The 18,383-nt window shown below is 47.8% G+C and overlaps 1 protein-coding gene across 1 annotated transcript in view; it reads right to left on the bottom strand.

Annotated features, from left to right (window-relative positions):
• The window catches only part of nol4lb (nucleolar protein 4-like b), a gene marked incomplete at both ends in the record, with an annotated part of 75,906 nt that overhangs the window by 16,451 nt on the left and 41,072 nt on the right, over positions 1-18,383 (bottom strand). The window lies entirely within an intron of this gene.

Genomic DNA, 18,383 nt, shown 5'->3' with positions numbered 1-18,383 from the left:
TCATAACCTGTGCCTCTTCACAGAAAAACAAGTCCTACTGGAGGATGAGGATGGGTCTCTTAATTTGACAGCGAGGCTCATCAAAATGGAGGAGAGGCGCACAGCAGCGGCAGCCTCATGGCCACGTGCTGGAGCTGCGCTGCATCCTGCCGATGACCCCAGTCCCGCTTCAGCCACAGCCCTGTCAATCAACACCACCGCACACCCAGCCCAGCGCTGAAGGCTACACCCTCACACACACGGAGAGAAGGAGAGAGATGGAGTAAAGAGAGAGAGGGGGGGGGGGGGGGGGGGGGTGAAGGAGAAATATGGGAAGAGGAGAAAGGGTTCTCTGAGCAGCCTTTTACTAAAAACACACACATACCCATACACAGTGGGAGGGACAGCTGTGCATCTTGCTGTTGTCTGATCCCACTAAATTAATAATGTATCACATGGGCTTCAGAGAGAAAATAAATGATAACAATAAAACTAAACAATAAACAAATGGTGCAGCAACGTGATCCAGACAAGATTCTAAGGCCCCCTGCCCCCACTTACAATCTCACAGATACACACCCTTGTGTTCATTCATAGCCTATGCCCATAGCCCGCCCCCCCCCCCCCCCAGACTGAATGATTTCCAATATTCATGGAAGGAGCAATCTACTCTCAAATGGCTTTTCTGCGGAGGAGGCTCGCTGGGTGCAACATGGTATCTGTCTAAGACACACACATTCATAAACACAAACTCCCACCCTAATATCAATAGACAGACACACACATACATCCACACATACAAAGCCACTACCCCTTCACTAACACACACACACACACACACACACACACACAAAGCCACTACCCCTTCTCTCTCACACACACACACACACACAGTCACACGCTTCCCTACCAAGCGTGCTCAGTTGATCCTGACAGCCCGACACTTGCAGCGTGGCAGGACACAATGGGTGTCAGTGACTGGCAACGCGTCTCTTCAGAGCAGAGCATGCACACTCCCTGGCACGGCTCCAGAAAAGCCACAGAGAGGAGTGGAGAGAGACGGGGAGGGTGTCCAGGGGATTGAGGAGAGAGGGGGAGAGAGAGAGAGAGAGAGAGAGAGAGAGAGAAGAGGGGGGCTTAAACAATGGACCACTCCTCTTGGACTGATGGCTTTTGAGAGAGGGGAGAGGTAGAGTGCGGGAGAGGGAGAGTGTGGGAGAGGGAGAGTGTGGGAGAGAGGGTGGTGGCAGAGGGATGGGGGAAGGGCCCACGTGTAAAAAGACCATCTTCCCCTGCCAGGGAGGAGTAGGGGAGGGGAGCGAGGCAAGAGGAAAAGACAAACATGACACCAAAAAAAGAGAAAGAGACAAGGAATGACAGATTAAACAGGAGAGAGAGAAAACACGTGCAGATGAAGGAGAGTGAAGCAGAGTGCTGAAAAGGCAGCAAAGGCGCTGATGAAAAGAAAAAGAAGGGAGGAGGGTGTTTGGGAGAATCTAGCAATACCCTCTCTGCTGTCATGCACCCAAATGTTTCACGGCTAAAAGCAAGTGTGTGGCCATAAGCAGGAGCAGGAGTGCTTGAAAGCCCCTTAACCCCACCATGACACACACTTACACCAGCAGCAGTAAAAGCCAGAGGAATCACTCTGAATAATCCTGGGCCACACACACACACACACACACACACACACACACACACACACACACACACACACACACACAAAATAAGTGAAGGTTAGATAGTATGCTGGGTCATGATCCCAAGAGCCTGCTTCTCCAGAGTGTGTGGATGCTTTGCTCGGAGAACAACTATGTCTGTTTAGTTTGAGTGCATGCATGAATTGTGTAACAATGTGTTTCCAGGTTAATATGGTTGTGCATCTTGTTTATGACGCGATTCATGCATATGGGAGAGGGGTTGTGGTGCAAGTCTGTATGCAGATGAGTGTTGTGTGTGAGAATGCTGTTCTACAAGCCAAGCTCACAGGCACCACTGCAAACGCCCATCTGACTCAAGTGGACTGACTGAAAGAGTGTGAGAGAGAGAGAGGTAGAGAGAGGGGGAGAAAGAAGGAGTGGGGTTGTGACGACTAAGCCACCTTGCAGCCCACGTACTGTTGGAAAGAGATGCAGAAATTGAATTACACAAGCAGCAGGGATGAACAGTTCCTCAGTGGCCACAAGCCTCCAGTGCTCATTCAAGGTGGACGTTTGTCACATGCTCTCTCCCAACATATAAATGTTAAACACACACAACACAACAAACAGAGCCCCTTGCCCGCTCTGCCTCCATGCCCAAACAGAACAAATTATTGAGAAGGATGGAGAGCTGAGAGAGAGAAGAGGAGATGAGAGGAGGGGGGGACTGAAGGAGTGGTAACGATGCTTTTAACCAGCAGGAGAAGGAGCTGTATGGAAGACTACAGTAATGGGAAGAATAGGCAAGGAGAGAAAAGGAGTGGAGACAGGCATGTGGTTTTGTGTGTTCTAACGTCAGAAGACCCTGATAAAAGTATGCAGCCATGGTCATCTATAGTGGACCAAGATGCCAAGCTTTTAAAAGAATGTTAGAGAAAAACTGAATGAGGCAATCACAAATATGTCTAAAAAGCTCTTTTCTCATTTGCTCTTTGCTCAGACATTGCTGTGTCTGTCTTCCCTTTCTCTTCAACAAGGACACGCACAACAACCACATCATACACAAATGCACCAACAATCACATGGAAACGGGTACACATTCATTTCCATTTCACATTCAAGAGTACTTAGATGCAGAAAGATGTCAATACACACAATGGAACTCATTCTCGATCAAGTTCTTCTGAAATGTTTCTTACGGACTTCGGAAAAACAACAGCAGTAATGTGTTTAGTCGGAATCGACCGAGTCTACCCGAAAGCAGCTCATTCATTTTTCTAAATCTCTATCTGTCTGCAATACCACTCTCCGCCTCTACGCAACTTCAGCGCTCTCACACTTGCCAGGCATAGACAGTAGAAGAACACGCAGCAATTGACTGGTAATGCAACACTGGATACAGGACTGTAAATTGTGTGTTTTTGCCTGGAAGTCTCTAGAAATCTGGCACCTTATTGAACGAAATTAAAAAGAGTGAACGTGCCGTTCACAGACACCAGAATTAATGCGTTCACAGTATCGCTCATCAGGCAGTTATACAGTACGTTCAGTTCACGTTCACCAAAATAGTGAACGAGTTCATGAACTTTCTTTCAATTAACACGTTCAGACGCAACACTGCAAATGAGAATAGTCTGGATTGCTGTACTTGCACAGACTAGACTCACTAGACTACGTAGCGCACCAATGTGTAGATCTACACACCACAGACACACACAAAGTGAAGCTTACCACATATATCACACAAACACACACACACACACACACACACACACACACACACACACACACACACCGCAGGAGAGGTGAAGGCCGTGTGTCTCTCAACTCCAGGTCTAGTGTGACTCAGTGAGGTGCTATATACAGATGCCACCCCCTTGTTGCCGTCTTGTTCTCTGCAGCATAGCGATAATTGGAGGGAGGTCTGTGGGTTTGCAGATGTCCTCTCGCTCCACTGTCTGACATTCAGAGACCCTCTCCCAACAACCCACACACCAACACTATCCGTCTGCACGCCGACAGCACCAGTGCACAGCAGCAATTTATTGAGATGCACCTAACACATTAAAACACATACATATGCGCATGAGAACAGCTTGAGAAACCCCCTAGAGGCCGCCGTTAACAAATGAACAAAATGTGTCAGGCATCGAATGGGGGTGTTTCCTGAAGAGTGCATTCTCTAAATTATTTGCTAGCATGGCTCAGATCGGATCTCCGCAGACTCCTCTGCCACACACCATAGCCGACACAGTTGGCTTCTATTAAAGTTGGTGACAAATGCGACATGAACAGGGATAAGAGAGAGAGTGGGTGCTGTTCTTTGAGAGGGTGAGCTGATGTTAGCAGATCGGCGCGGCACTCTGATGTTCCTGAGGTACAGCACGCAGCAGCCCGAGAGTAGGACTGGCCCGACGGCACAGTGTTTTTGTTCTCGGCGCAGCGCCTCATGACAGGAGCACAAAAGCCCAGGCCAATCCTGAGAGACACACTGCCTCCCATTACAAATGGAGCGTTGAGGCTGCTCCCACTCTCCCTCTCTCTCTCTCCCTCTCTCCGTTTCACTTTCCCTCTCCCTCCCTTTTGCTGGAGTAAGAGAGATTGTGCTGGCAGTTGCACTTGTACCTGTTTGAGCGTTAGGAAAAGGTTGTGGCACTCTCTGCTTTCGCTTTTCCCCCGTGTGATGTCTGGCCCTGCTCCTCAATCTCAAAGCTGCTTAGCCGTGCCTTAAACTATTTGTCAATTATGCCTTGGGACTGTGGTTTCAGGACGCAGACATGTGTGTGTGTGTCTGTGTGTGTGTGTGAGTGTGTGTGTGTGTGTGTTTGTATCTTCGTGCCGAGGGACTTTAGGGTCGTCTGCACAAGTGTAGGTCTTTGTGACTCAGAGATCAGGAGGAGCAGATCACTATTCATAGCACCCAGGTAAGTAGTAAGCTTCTTCTTCCTGTCGGTCAGTCTTTGTGTGCATGTATGTGTGCTTGTGTGTGTGTGTGTGTATATGTGCAAGAGGACTTTCGGCCAAAACCCTGACCCATCTGCACAGGAGCGTGTGCCTGCCTCTCCCCCCCCCCCACCCCCCCAACCCCCTAGGTCCTAAGAGGCTGAAGGCAGAGGGGCCACGGAGGCTCGCACAGGCTCAGAGGGATGAAGAGGAGCTTTTGGAAGCCACTGTAGAGGTTAAGTCTCCAAGCCCTGAGCGCACGGCACCAACCAGAGGACTGCCATAGGCCCAAAGCACAGTTTTCCCTTTGGGAGGCATACGATGAGTCATGTGTTCCTAGAGAACCACATGAGGCATGACGATGACAGAAACAAAAATGTATGAATTCTGGCAATATAGCAGTGAACGGGTGATGTTTTGTGAAGGAAATGCATGGCATGCGTAGTGAGCATGTTAAGTTAAGGATGAGATAGCATACCTCCAGCTGAAAATGACAGGGAAGAACTGAGCTTTAGTTGTGTTTTGTGCTGTGGCTCTTGGGGAGGGGAACATCCATGTCTTTTTTTTAATGCTTGCATTCTTTCCCACTATTCATCTAAGCGAAGAGAAAACTGCCATCTCTGTAACACTTCACGCTCAACCTAATTCTTGGTATTTCCCAAGCTGACAAAAGAACTCTTTAATTTATGTGTACAGACGGGATGTTGTACATGCAGAGAGAGAGAGAGAGAGAGAGAGAGAGAGAGAGAGACAGACAGACAGACAGACAGAGAGCCTTGCTTTCAGGAGGCAATGACTGCAGAGCACAGATCGTCTCCCGTCCTGCACCGAGTCAGACAGCTTGGTTTTGCCGGAAGAATAAGCCAGTCGGAGGTCTGCGAGGATCCATCACTAAATTTAGCTTGCGGAACCCTGGGTGCCATATCTCCATTTTGTATCTCTTCCAAATACCCACAGACCATTTGACTGCAGGATGCAGCTCTGGCTTTTCGCAGATAGCACAAGCGAATGCGAGCGCTCACAAACGCATGCACATCCATGTTCACATCTACTACCGCTCCAAGCCGCACCATTCGGCTCTTAGCCACGGTAAATTAAATTTGCTCCAATTTTTGTTCCCCATAAAAGATTCAGCAGGAAGGTGATCTCAATCTAGGTCACTGACATTTCGCGTCCGCTCCCCTCTAAGGGACGTCATTAGGATTTTCATCATGTTTAATATTCAGCCTCTCACACTCATTAAACATTAGCTGGGCCGTGCTCCTCGTGCCTGCAGTGTGATTTAGCACTAATTCTCTTTATTAAGCCTCAGCTCCTCTCCCCTCTCTCTCGAGCGTTCATCTTTATTCCCTCCTTCCTCTCACTCCTCACCTCACTCCCAACTCTGCTCATGTCACACAACACTTTCTCTGCACTCTCGTCTTTATCAAATCTTTCCTCCGTCATTCCTTCTCCTGCTCTCATCGCATCTCTTCTTTCTCCCGCTCTTCATCTGATGGCTTTCATTTTTTCTTTTTTGAGAGACAAGCCAGTGCAGTGGCCTGGTTTCTGCCCCTTCTGAGTGGATCTGCCTGTCCTGTCTGCATCTGAGGCATTCCCATCGCTCAATCTGCCTCAGTCGGCCTCTCACTCAAAGACTGTGGAGCTAAATGGGAACAGTCAAGTGATAACCATCCGTGATGTCAATCACAAGCAAACTGCTCGCTGACTGCAAACCTGTGGCCTTGGGTTTGCCCATGCTGCCAAATAACAACAATGTCTGTAAGAGAACCACGGAGCCAAAGGCTTGTACTAAATGTTGATGTATGTTGCGGGTCTTTCCAACTGCAGGACCACACACGTTAATCAAGTCGACATTCCGTAACACAGGCAAACACAGAAACACACACAGAATACATCTTTCCACAGTGCTGTGGGTACACAGCTGTACAAGAGCATACATTCACTTGAGCTGACTGTCCAGCTGGGTTTGGCTGAGATTCCCACGGGCCATCATCAGACACAGTTGCACACACAATCATGCACATACACACTCCTACAATACCAGCTCCGGAGGGATTCACTAATTCAATTATCTCGTCACAAAACGCAGTTTTAAACACACACAACGTTGAGCGAATGCATCATTAATCACAATCGCCACTCATCTCGGTTACTCTCGCCATCCACAACGTTCGTATGTCTCTCAAGCACTCTGTCGGCATTATCATTGGGCCTTCCAGACTTGATGGAAGAACTATAAACACTACAGCTGTGGTGTGTGTCTGCCATGCTCCAGTAACTAATCCCTTAAGCTAGTGGCTGACACACAGACAAATGTTGATGGATGTCACTCACTCTTGCTCGCTCTCCCTCTTTTTACAGCACACACACAGACACACAGACACACAGACACACAGACACACACACACACACACACACACACACACACACACACACACACACACGATCAGACACTCACACTGATAAGCACATACTAGCCGTCACTCACTCGTGCCAGTGCTATTCACAACCTGGTCGTCTCAATGCTTGCTATTGCATGGCTGCTGGGTAATGATGATGCACCCTGTTTCTGGTACAGTGGCTGGCACTTCTTATTGGCACAAACCTTCATTAGCCTCATTTGAGCCTTTTTACGCCTACCATGCATCTTTCTCTGTCTCTGGGTCTCTTGCGCTCCGTAATGACAACCTGTCTGCCGGGTTGTAATAAATTATATTTAATTCATTGTTTTTATTAATGATTATAATCAACCCCTTTATTCTCCTTTTTTTGCGCTTCTGACTAACTATTTGAAGGTAAAACTTTGACACTGAACAAACAAGTTGCAGTGATGGTTTATCGCTAGGAGGTATATGTGTAAATGATAAAAGTACTAGTCGGGTTTTGTTCTCTGCCTCACCAGTATTGCATGCATAATAGTGCATCAGAAAAGCTGACACCAATGCTGTCTCATAACATACAATTTACACCACAACATGATGTGAAGGCTACAGGCAACCGTCAGGAGCAGAGAAAAAAAGAGAAAAACTGTGGGACACTCTTACATCTCGTATGTATGAACATGTTAATTTTTAAAATACTGGAACATAAACCTAGATAAGCCTCCACGAATATCTTGGTGAAAATGGATAAAAAGTCAAAATATGACAACCTAGCCTAAACCAAATATATTAAAGAAACAATACATCATTAATAAATAAATCATCAAACAGCATTAAGTTGCCAACATTTTTTTTTTTAACTGAATATATAAAAACAGATCCACAGTAAGCAAAGAATATAAGGATGAGCAATGATATTTATGATGATTGTAAAAAAAAAACATTTTGTTTTTCTCAAAAGTCTTTTTTAAAGTAGGCTAGTCCAATTCATTTTGGGCAACCAAAATCTGAAGAATGCCTGCCCAAAGGTCTACCAGGGATTTAGAAATTCTGCAAGCCCTGCTCTCTGTCTCTCAGCATCTCCATTTCCTTCTCTATATCCTGGGCTGACAGTACTGACTCCTTCTTCTTCTTTATCAGGCTATGGCCTTGAAGGGTGCAAGACAATGCTGAGAGAGAGAGAGATGGAGAGAGAGGGACAGAGAGAGAGAGGGAGAGAGATGGAGAGAGAAAGAGATGGAGAGAGATGGAGAGAGAGAGAGAGACAGAGAGAGAGACAAAGAGAGAAGGAGAGAGAGAGATGGAGAGTGGCTCCCAGCAGCCCCTCCTCCCCGTTCTCACTCCCACACGGCTGCAGCTCTCTCACACACAAAGAGCCGGTGAGACTTTCCCATACCTCCCCAGTCTGGTCCGGCCCTGCCCAGCACCCAGCTCTCCACTCCAGACTCCCAGTTCCTACATCGCACCCCCCTCCCCCGGTAACTTCACTCCCCCTACCCTCAGAGCAGCCTACACTCCTCTGTGGTGGAGCAAAATACCTACTATTTTGTTGATAAGAAAAGAAAAGAGAAGAGAGAGAAAGAGAGAAAGAGGTTGCAGAAGGAGGGAAAAGGAGAGAAAGACAGAAGAAGCTTGCTGGGGCATAGACTGGATCTACTGTCTCCGCAACCCACGCAAAATACTCAGAGCTGTGGCCCGTGGGGGCTGGGAGAGGCAGCAGGCAGTCTTCCTGGAGTTCAGCCGACTGAGCAGACAGCATCCCCAACCCACAAGCCTGTCTGCCTACCCAGGAGTAGGAGGACCATCAGCCGGGCAGAGAGTGGAAGCAGTGGGCAGAAGGAAAGAGAGAGAGGAGAGAGGGAGAGAGGGAGAGAGAGGGAGAGAGAGATAGAGAGGGAGAGGGAGAGGGAGAGGGAGAGGGAGAGGGAGAGGGAGAGAGAGAGAGATAGAGAGGGAGAGGGAGAGGGAGAGGGAGAGGGAGAGGGAGAGAGAGAGAGAGAGAGGGAGAGTAAAAGAGACAAAGGCATAACCAACTGGTTTTGTGTATGACCAGGCATGGTTTTTGCATACTAAATAAAAATGAAGAATGATGTCTGGGTGGAGGTTAACACAGTCCAATCTATCAATCTATTTTTAAAATATATTAATTTGTTTCTTTAGGTGATGCGGAGTAAGCCTGACACTAGATACGGTGGCGTCTGAGGCATCAGATTTACTGATGCCATCTCAATGACCTTAATGAAGGATTCCCCACTTAATCACACTGATTACGTGTTGTAATTACAAAAACGCACCCCTTCTCCTTCTCTCACAAACACCCACACACAGAAAGGTATTCTTAGTGAAAACTAAGAACTATCAATTTACCCACTTAAATCACAGCAAAACCTTCTCCCTCGTACATATGTGCAAACACCCACACACCACACACCACACCCACACACCCTGCACACAAACATATTTACCTGAGACTCCCTTCTCACCCTACACATCTGTCCATATACATACAAACGCACGTTAACGAACACACACACTCACAACCTTTGAAGTGTTTGTGCATCTCAGCGGAGACAAAGACGGAGACAGATGCTATTGCCAGCTATTCTTGTTAAGTGCACTAAGGCTGGGTAGCACTGAGCAGAGAGCGGTGCCATTGTCCCTGCCTGTGCTGGGGCACGGCCCACTACGGCTGGAATCGGGGAGGGGGATGGGATGTGTGTGTGTGTGTGTGTGTGTGTGTGTGTGTGTGAGGAGGGTGGGATGGGAGAGGCGTGAGGCGAGGGAGGAAGAGGTGGGGGTGGGGGTGGGGGGTTGGTTAGCTGGTTATCGATATTGGTGCAGCAGAGGAGGAGCCAGGGGGCGGCCCCATGATTTGGTGGAGACCGACACAAAGACTCAGCTCCTCTCCATCCCCCTCAAAATGGCAGACAGGCTTTTCTCTTTTTTTTTTTATCGTTCTTGCAAATTTGTATTCCGTTTTCTTCTGCATTATGGCTTCCTGGAGGAGAAGATAACACAGTCGTAATGTACGGGCACGGTGCACAGAGACTATGTTTGGTATTCCCAAAAATGTCAGACCTTTCGAATGCAAACTGAATGCGGATGCGCCTTGCGTAGGAATACACCTTGCAGTGTGTGCGCATGTGCTTATGTGCCTGTGCCCTCAGGGGTTGGCGTGCTGTGGGCAGGCACAGGGGCGCTGGCTAAGCATAGGCCCATTATGTTTGGGTCTCTGTGGCCCATTAATGTCGGCATGCTGATAGTACCTTTACAGCCCGCACCCTGTGCCATCCATCAGCCATTATAAACACTTTACAACCTGCAGTAAAAAATCATAGGCAGCCAAGGCCTTGGATCTCTATTTGCCAGAGATGGGGGGAGAGACACTCTGATTCAGCCCAGGGTTGTAACTCAAAAGACAGGCTGCTGCTGCTGCTGCCAGGGTGGACACAGCTACGGTTGGACCCTCGTGTGCTGGATGGGGTTCTACAGAAGGCTCTTCTGTGCACAGTGGCAAGAAACACAGTGCTTAGTACTGTGTGGATGTGTGTGTCTGCATGTATGTGAGTGTGAGTGTGAGTGTGAGTGTGTGTATGTGACCTTTGTTCCCAGAATCATTAGAGCTCTCTTGCATAAGGGGCAGGCAGAGGCAGGAACAGTGACACAGAGATGCATTCTGGGAGACCAGCACTGGCACAGGCGATGCCCTTCCCCCACATGGTGATATTGCTCACTGGCAGATACACACATAGACACACACATTCACACAATCACACAGACACACCACACACACACATGGCAGTGTGCAAACATACACACACTGATGGCCAAGGTTACAGGCCGGCAGTGTTTCCTATCAGCGTTTACACCAAACCAAGGACTCCCCTTCATAAAACATTTGAGAACGCCCTGACACCCAGAGACACATTTCTTACACTCACAAACCACACACACACACACACACACAACTACCTCCTATGCCCCTGATCTTCCACCTTATCTCTCCTCCTCCTCCCACTTTTTTCACTCCCAGATTTGTTTCGCTGTCAGGTTCAAGGGCTACCCCTATGGCTGTCTGCACTTTTGTCTCCTTTGTTCAGAGTGCAAATAAAAAGCCCAAACACCGCCGTCCAATAAGCCCAGCATTCTTTCCTGGCGCCTTCCTTTATCACCCAGCCCAATGCCACCAGGGCTGCTCCCTATCATCCAATAACCTCAATCTCACAGAAACATCGAGCAACCTCAACAATCTCACTTTTTCACCGATAGGCGTGAACACCAAACACCCATTTGACTGTTGTCTGATGATGTCTGTTGTCTTGAACTTGCTCATTTTTGTTTTTCCTGGGAGATTCGGTGTACAGACTGTCAGGCAATTTCATAACGAGAACACATGGTTCCTCTGAGAACACATCTTTTGGTGTCTGTGCCAGTGAGCTCTTTTTAGTGGCAATGTCCAGCAACATGGTGACAATTATCTCTGTGGTTCTCCCGTGGAACAAGTCCATAAAGTATCTGTGCTTAATACTCTATCACACTCTGCACGCATGCGCAAACACACACAAACACACACACACACACACACACACACACACACACACACACACTTACACACAAACGCTTCCACACACACACACACACACACACACACACACACACACACACACACACACACACACACTCCCCCACTCCATCAGCTCAAATGGGCTATATCCTCAAGGCTGGATGCCACATTAAATGGGAGTGCCAAAAGATTGCCGAGAATAGGAAAAGAAAAAGCAGGAGTGCCCTGAGATGGTGAAAATGAAACAATAAAATGTGCCAGGCCTCTATACATAGCCTAATGAAAATTAAAAACTGTGCTTGACGGAGAAGGAAAGAAATGCTGTGATTTTTCTCTCTGCTGTCATAAAGTGGATTCCCTCACATCTTTATTTTAGAATGACCATCTTGTACACAAAACCAGCATCACACAACACTCAATGGGGGTAGTGTGTGAAAAACACACAAACACCACGCGTCATGCAACGCGAGATATGTGACGGCTGATGGCTCGCTCGATAGCCGTGACAGGTAGGTCAGAGAGGGTCATGTGACAAAGCTCGCCTCCTTCGGTTGGGGGGGGGGCTGATGTATCTGAAGCAGTGCTCTGGATAATTACACCCGTATATACTCTTCCACATGGAAATGAGGGAGACAGGCAGAGGGATAGACGTCAAAAGAGAGAAGCGAGACAGATTGAGAATGAGAGCCGAGGGTGATCAAGTGAAAGAGAGAAAAATAGATGGGGGGTGCGAAAAAGACAAGGACAGGAAGAGAGAGACGGAGAAAGACAGCAAGAGAGAGAGAGAGAGATAAACAGACAGAGGGAAAGAGAGAGCTTTATCTGATCTCATTTCCCTCCAGTGAAAAACCCAATCTCCACAGGGAGGAGGGAGGCACAGGGATCAGGCCCAGCAGGCAGTGTGCCATGGGGGGAGGGGGAGGGGGCCAAAGGGGTTCCTCAATGTCACTTCTTATGCAGAGCTCCTTATGTACAAACAGAAAGCGAAAAGAAGAATGGCACCCTGCTGTGCTCCGTTTTTCCATGATATTTACAGCACTGAAGAGTTAACTAAAGAGTTAATATGAGGCTGCAATCTATGGTGATCTATAGGGAGCTGAGCTGAGGTTAAACACATTGTTAGGTTGTTTATTTTTTATTATTCAAGGTATTCTTTCTCTCTCTCTCTCTCTCTCTCTCTCTCTCTCTCCTTCTCTCTCATCCCTGATGACAGCTACAACATGTAAACACCACAGCTGCAAACAGAGCAGATGTAAACAAAACGTGAGCTCATTCGACTGCCATCCCTGGAGGGAACACCTCATGGTAGCGGTGGTACGCAGATGAGCAATGTCAGAAAGAGCTGTGCACAACCCCCCCCCCATAACACACACGTGCGCGCACACACACACACACACACTCACACACACACACACACACACACACACACACACACACACACACACACACACACACACACACACACACACACACACACACACACACACACACACACACACACACACACACACACACACACACACACACACACACACACACAAATGCACACAAACCCCACCCCTGAGAGTGTGGGTGAGGGGCAGGTTTAGGCTGCTTAGGGTCCGCGCGAGAGAGAGTTAACTCCGCTCTTCACATCTGTGACCAATGTCACCGAATCAGACCAGCCGCGGAATCCGTGAGTGATCTCATTTTATCCTCCATCCTCGCTCTCCCTCTCTCCAACATCTGTCTCATCTCCTCCACTCCGCTCCACTCTTCATCCCTCACTCTCCAGAGTGGACATCACTCCCCTGCCCTGTCAGTTCAAAAGCACATAAAGGCCTAAGGGAGATTGGGGAGGGGGGGGGCACACGTATATGTGCTAAAGGTCAGGCTACAGAGCCGCCAGAAACGTGAATTCTACTAACGACTTAGCAAAGCCCACTCAATCTGGGTGAGAGGTTTGGAAAGCAGAGGAATAAAGAGAGAGAGAGAGAGAGAGAGAGAGAGAGAGAGAGAGAGAGAGAAAGAGAGCGAGAAAGAAAAACAAGTCACTGCTCCCGCTCCACCCACTACTTCCAAGGCCAGAACAGGTTTAGGGCAGGGACAGACACCAACTACAGCAGGATGACCCTTAGTCTCATAGTGATAATACAGCCACCTAAAACAAAACAATCATTGGAGCCCCAGTGTGACCATCATCCTTTTTTCATTACTTTATATATTTATTGGAACAACCTACGTGTTCAATTATTGACCTAGTAAGTATCACAAGGCATGTTGATGCGGAGGCTGATTTACGAACACGATTTTGCCTTTAAAAAATCTGTTGCATGATCTCCCAACACTTTCCACTCTGATGCTGCTCATTTTCATATTTCAGGGAGAGGTTCTCCTCTTTAGACAAGCCTTATCTTATCTTCTTGTTCAGGCTCTTTAGTTCCCCCACGAGTGACAAAAAAACCTGAGAGTTAAACTGATACCAACGAGTACAAATTTCAGGCCGTTTTGGAGATTTATGGAGCAACCTTTACCCCTCCGACTCTCAAAACACACACCCTCCTCCACACCATAAAGCAATCAGGGACACAGCAATGCCTGGTGTCGTTTTTTTAAAGTGAACTCACATGCACACCAACACACCCATATGTGTGTAAAGGGTACAGGTAGAGGATTCTGGGAGAGAGGCTGAGAGCTCAGTGGGCCGAGTTAGCCAGTTGGAAATGAGGTGCAGAGAGCTCTCTGCTACCCCTGCAGGTCACCCCCACACAACCCCTATTATTTGTGAGCACATCACTGTGATCTGCGTTTCGCTCCTTGCCCTCTCCTCATTAGAATCGCACTGGCGATGCGGGTTCCGATCCAGAGACAGCCGTCTAATTGCTCTTTCCCGGAGAAATGCTTGGTGCTAATAAACACGGCAACAGGCGTTAAATCATGGCAGGCGGTCATTCCTGTAAACAACACAAATTGCTACTCGTCATTTGCGCAAGAGAGCTTTAGCGTGTAATAATTAATTTAGTCCCCTTATTATTTTGGTGTGCCGTGGGGGGGTGGCAGTTAATAATTAACAGGCTTCTGGCCCTATCTCAGTGGAAAGCATCCTCTCCCAGTGTTAAATGAGGCCTTGCCAGTAGACCCCCTCCCTTTAAATACACACATGTGCATTCACAGACACACACATACACAAACACACAGGCAGACACACTACACACATAAGCACACAAGCACACAAAGACAGTTAACTGTGGCTGAAGGAAAGCAGCAGCAGCAGCAGCACCAGCCTACCCTGGAAAGCAAGTTCAGGGAGTTATCTGTGGAAGCCCTTAGATGTTATCCTCACTCTGCCATCTCTCTTTATCTCTTTGTCTCTCTTCCTCCTTACTCGATCTCGCTCTCTTGTTCTCAGAATACTACTTCCAAAAGTCCCTGAGATTAACTCGGCAAACACACTCATCATCAAATAGAACACACACGGTGAAATGTCATATGTTAATGGCCCTGCATTTTTAATAGTATTTCCATTAGGTTATCACATGATTATCACCACCATTCCCCTCCCCTTTCTTGTCTCCGCAGAATCCTGTAAGTGTGGCAGTGGCACAGATCAACCCAATGTACCAGCACTTCCGAAGACAAGGCCTGTGCCTGCTATGTGAGAAACCCTACAGCCATTCTGATCAGCACCGACACCTCTGAGAGGCCTGGTGAGATCCGTGGGTGGGATGAATTCAGACAGAATGAGATCTCAGCAATTATGTGCCTCTTAGGTCTGTGAGGCAAAGATGCTGACCTGCTCTTGTTGGCTCACTGATCAGGCTTCTCTGACCTGGTTGGTTCCCCTGTCAATGTGTTATCCCTGAGCCTGTTGAGGACACCTAAACATGACTAAGCAATTTGATTTGGGACCACTGTTGTCATAATATGACACTATGGAATTTTTCCACAAAATTATACAAAATTAAGATGCGAGGCAAAGAGGATTACAGGCCATTCAGGATGAAGGCCTGTCCCATTAGTGTTAGTCTGACAGTCAAATGGGAGATAGTGAGGTGATACGTATTTCGAAGCATACTGTTGCTTAAATTGTGCTTTCCCTTCACAGCAAGCACTTATTTTCTCAGAGGTTTTCTTGATGCGACAGCCACGCAACTTCATCAGCTGACAGTTTTGGCGTGGGGAAGGCGCAGAGCACATCAGAAGAAGCACACGCACACAGAGCGATGGCACAACTGATTTGACAGGCCTGCTCTTCCTTGATAGAGTAAAAGCCTAGTCCTCCACGCACATCTCTTAACAGCATCTCTCTAATGATGGGAAACATCACACCAGCTAAATTCTGTCAGCCAGAGTGCTGAAGGCGGAGGTTGTGTGCTTGGCAGAGCTCATATTTATATATTTGTCTGAGTGAAAGTGTGACTGCCATGTCAGATGCGGTTTCCCAGCAGCAGCGAATGCACCAAAGAAGGAGATGTCAGAACTGTGACGGTAAGCTACCGGGTGATTCCTCGTCAAGTCAGCCATTCAATAACCCAGAGCATCCATTCCCATCACTCCTTGTCTCCTTTACGGTGCACCTTTCCCTCTGACCTGCAGCAGCAGGCCCATCAAAGTCATGCTGGCTTCTTTAAACAGCAAGTAATTTGTTCTGCAACTACCAGCCCCACAGATTTTGGAGAACACTACTGACACTTCAGCTGGCACTGAAGACGATATGCTGAAAGGGGAGTGGCGCAGAGCTTGTGCCATGCATGGCATTTTCTAGAATGTGTGTGCTGCATTTTTTGAGAAGTTTTTCCTTTAATTTTATCATTTTTGTGTTTTAAATGTATTCAGTATTAATCTATGTTAAAAAAAAATGTAAAATTAAAGAAAACACTTCTCAAAAAAATTAAAGGTGTGTCCAAACTTTTGACTGGTACTGAAAAACCAGTCAAAAGTTTGGACACACCTTTAAATTTTTTTTTAAGTGTTTTTACTTTTATTATTTTTTTTACATTGTAGATTAATATTGATGCCATTTAAACCACAAAAGAACACGTATGGAATGATGTACTAAACACAAAAATGATAAAATTAAAGGAAAACTCAAAAAATTAGAAGGTGTGTCCAAACTTTTGACTGGTACGGTATATGTGTGCCACTATGGTGTATGTTTGTGTGTTTGTGTGTGTGTGTGTGTGTGGTGCACAGAAGTTTTCCTAATACCAAAATGTGTTAAGCCTTCTGGGGGCCTTTAGTGAGGGATTATGGGACTCGTTTCTGCCCGGTGCAGGTGAAGGATGCCACACAGTTATAGATTATGTAGCCTGTGTCTCTTAGTACCAAACACACGCACAAAAACACATGGCCTACCCAGAGACCGAAACGTGAAGAAAAGACCCTAAAAAGAAGCAAGCGCAAATGTATGCATATCACGTTAAGTATGGCGGCAATCAGCCTGGAGAGAGGTATGCTGATTACCCAATCCTGACCAGCCCTCTCGGTTTCGCCCTCGCCTACGCCACCCAACACCCCCGTGTGCCTGAGGGTCTCCGAGTGTTCCGTCTCGCTGTCACACACCGGGTCTGAGGGTCTCCGAGTGTTCCGTCTCGCTGTCACACACCGGGTCTGACCCCTCTAGTCTGCTCAGGCTGAGTGCTCCTCAAGAGCCGGCCCACAGCTCTGCGCACCACGCTTCCAGCCTCTCAGACGTAGGTGCCTATGTGCGCCTGAGTGTGTGTGTGTGTGTGTGTGTGTGTGTGTGTGTGTGTGTGTGTGTGTGTGTGTGTGTGTGAGAGTGTGTGAGAGTGTGTGAGAGTGTGTGTGTGTTTGGGTGGGAGCATCACATCCCACTCTGCCATTCTCCGGAGTTGCTGCTAATCACCTCCACTGTCTGAGACTTGAGCAGGGGTGGGGCGTCTGCACCACAGTGCAAGACCTTTCCACCACCACCACTGATGGCGGGGCATTAAGGTTTCTCATGAACAGCACTGATTCAAGATATTTCTCTGTGAAGTGAAGCTCTTGTCTGATTGCCAAAACCTCCACCAATGCATGACCATCTGATAGATGAGCACCTGAAAACAGCCACAGACGATAACATGGATACACACACCTCTGTCATTAGGTGATGGTGGTTAGGGTTGCTGATGACTTGACATGATTTGGTTTAGCCCTGTGCCAAACAGCGGCAAATGAAATCCTGTGGGGACAGCGGCCCTCTGGCAGTTATTGTTTGATTTGTTCAATTCACTTCCCACTGTGCCTCAGCAGAGCTCCCAGTGAGCTGATGGCCCCCCTCTCTGCAGACAGCCTCCACTCCGTCAAACCGACAGCTGTTCCAGCGGAGTCAGTGTTGGTGCACCAGAAGTCATTATAAAAGCTGTAACAGTGGGATTTTTCCCCCCGTCCTCCTTTTTTTATTTCATTCATTTGCTGCTCCCACACAGATCTATGGGAGGGGTGAACATCATGGTGAGAACTGAGGATTTCATCAGTCTGATAGAGTTCCTGTGTGATTCTTTCACCAGCAGGGTCCTCCCGACTCAACCTTTCCCACACCTCCTCATCCATGGACCCCTCTGCTCCTTCTCTCCCTCCGCCCCGCAGACACTAGCAGAGGAGTGAGGCCGTCTAAACAGAATCGATTCCTGCATCTTCTCTCACCTTGCCCTGGCCTTTCCACTCCCCTCACATCACTATGCAGAGAGTCTGCTCCTTCACCGAGCAAACACCGTGAAATGTGTGCAAGTGTGTGTGTTCTCTCCAGCAAATGTGTGTGTGTGTGTGTGTGTGTGTGTGGGTGTGTGTGTGTGTGTGTCAAACTCCATCCTTCAGTGAGCACATGGTCTGCTGGGACACACAAGCGCCCTGTGAAGAGACATTTTTTTTTCCTTGTGCCTCAGCCTGTTG

Source organism: Sprattus sprattus, assembly GCF_963457725.1.
Source record: "Sprattus sprattus genome assembly, chromosome: 16".
Lineage (NCBI taxonomy): Eukaryota > Metazoa > Chordata > Actinopteri > Clupeiformes > Clupeidae > Sprattus > Sprattus sprattus.
Note: the sequence above shows the minus strand (reverse complement) of the source record. Positions and strands in the feature narration are given on the sequence as shown.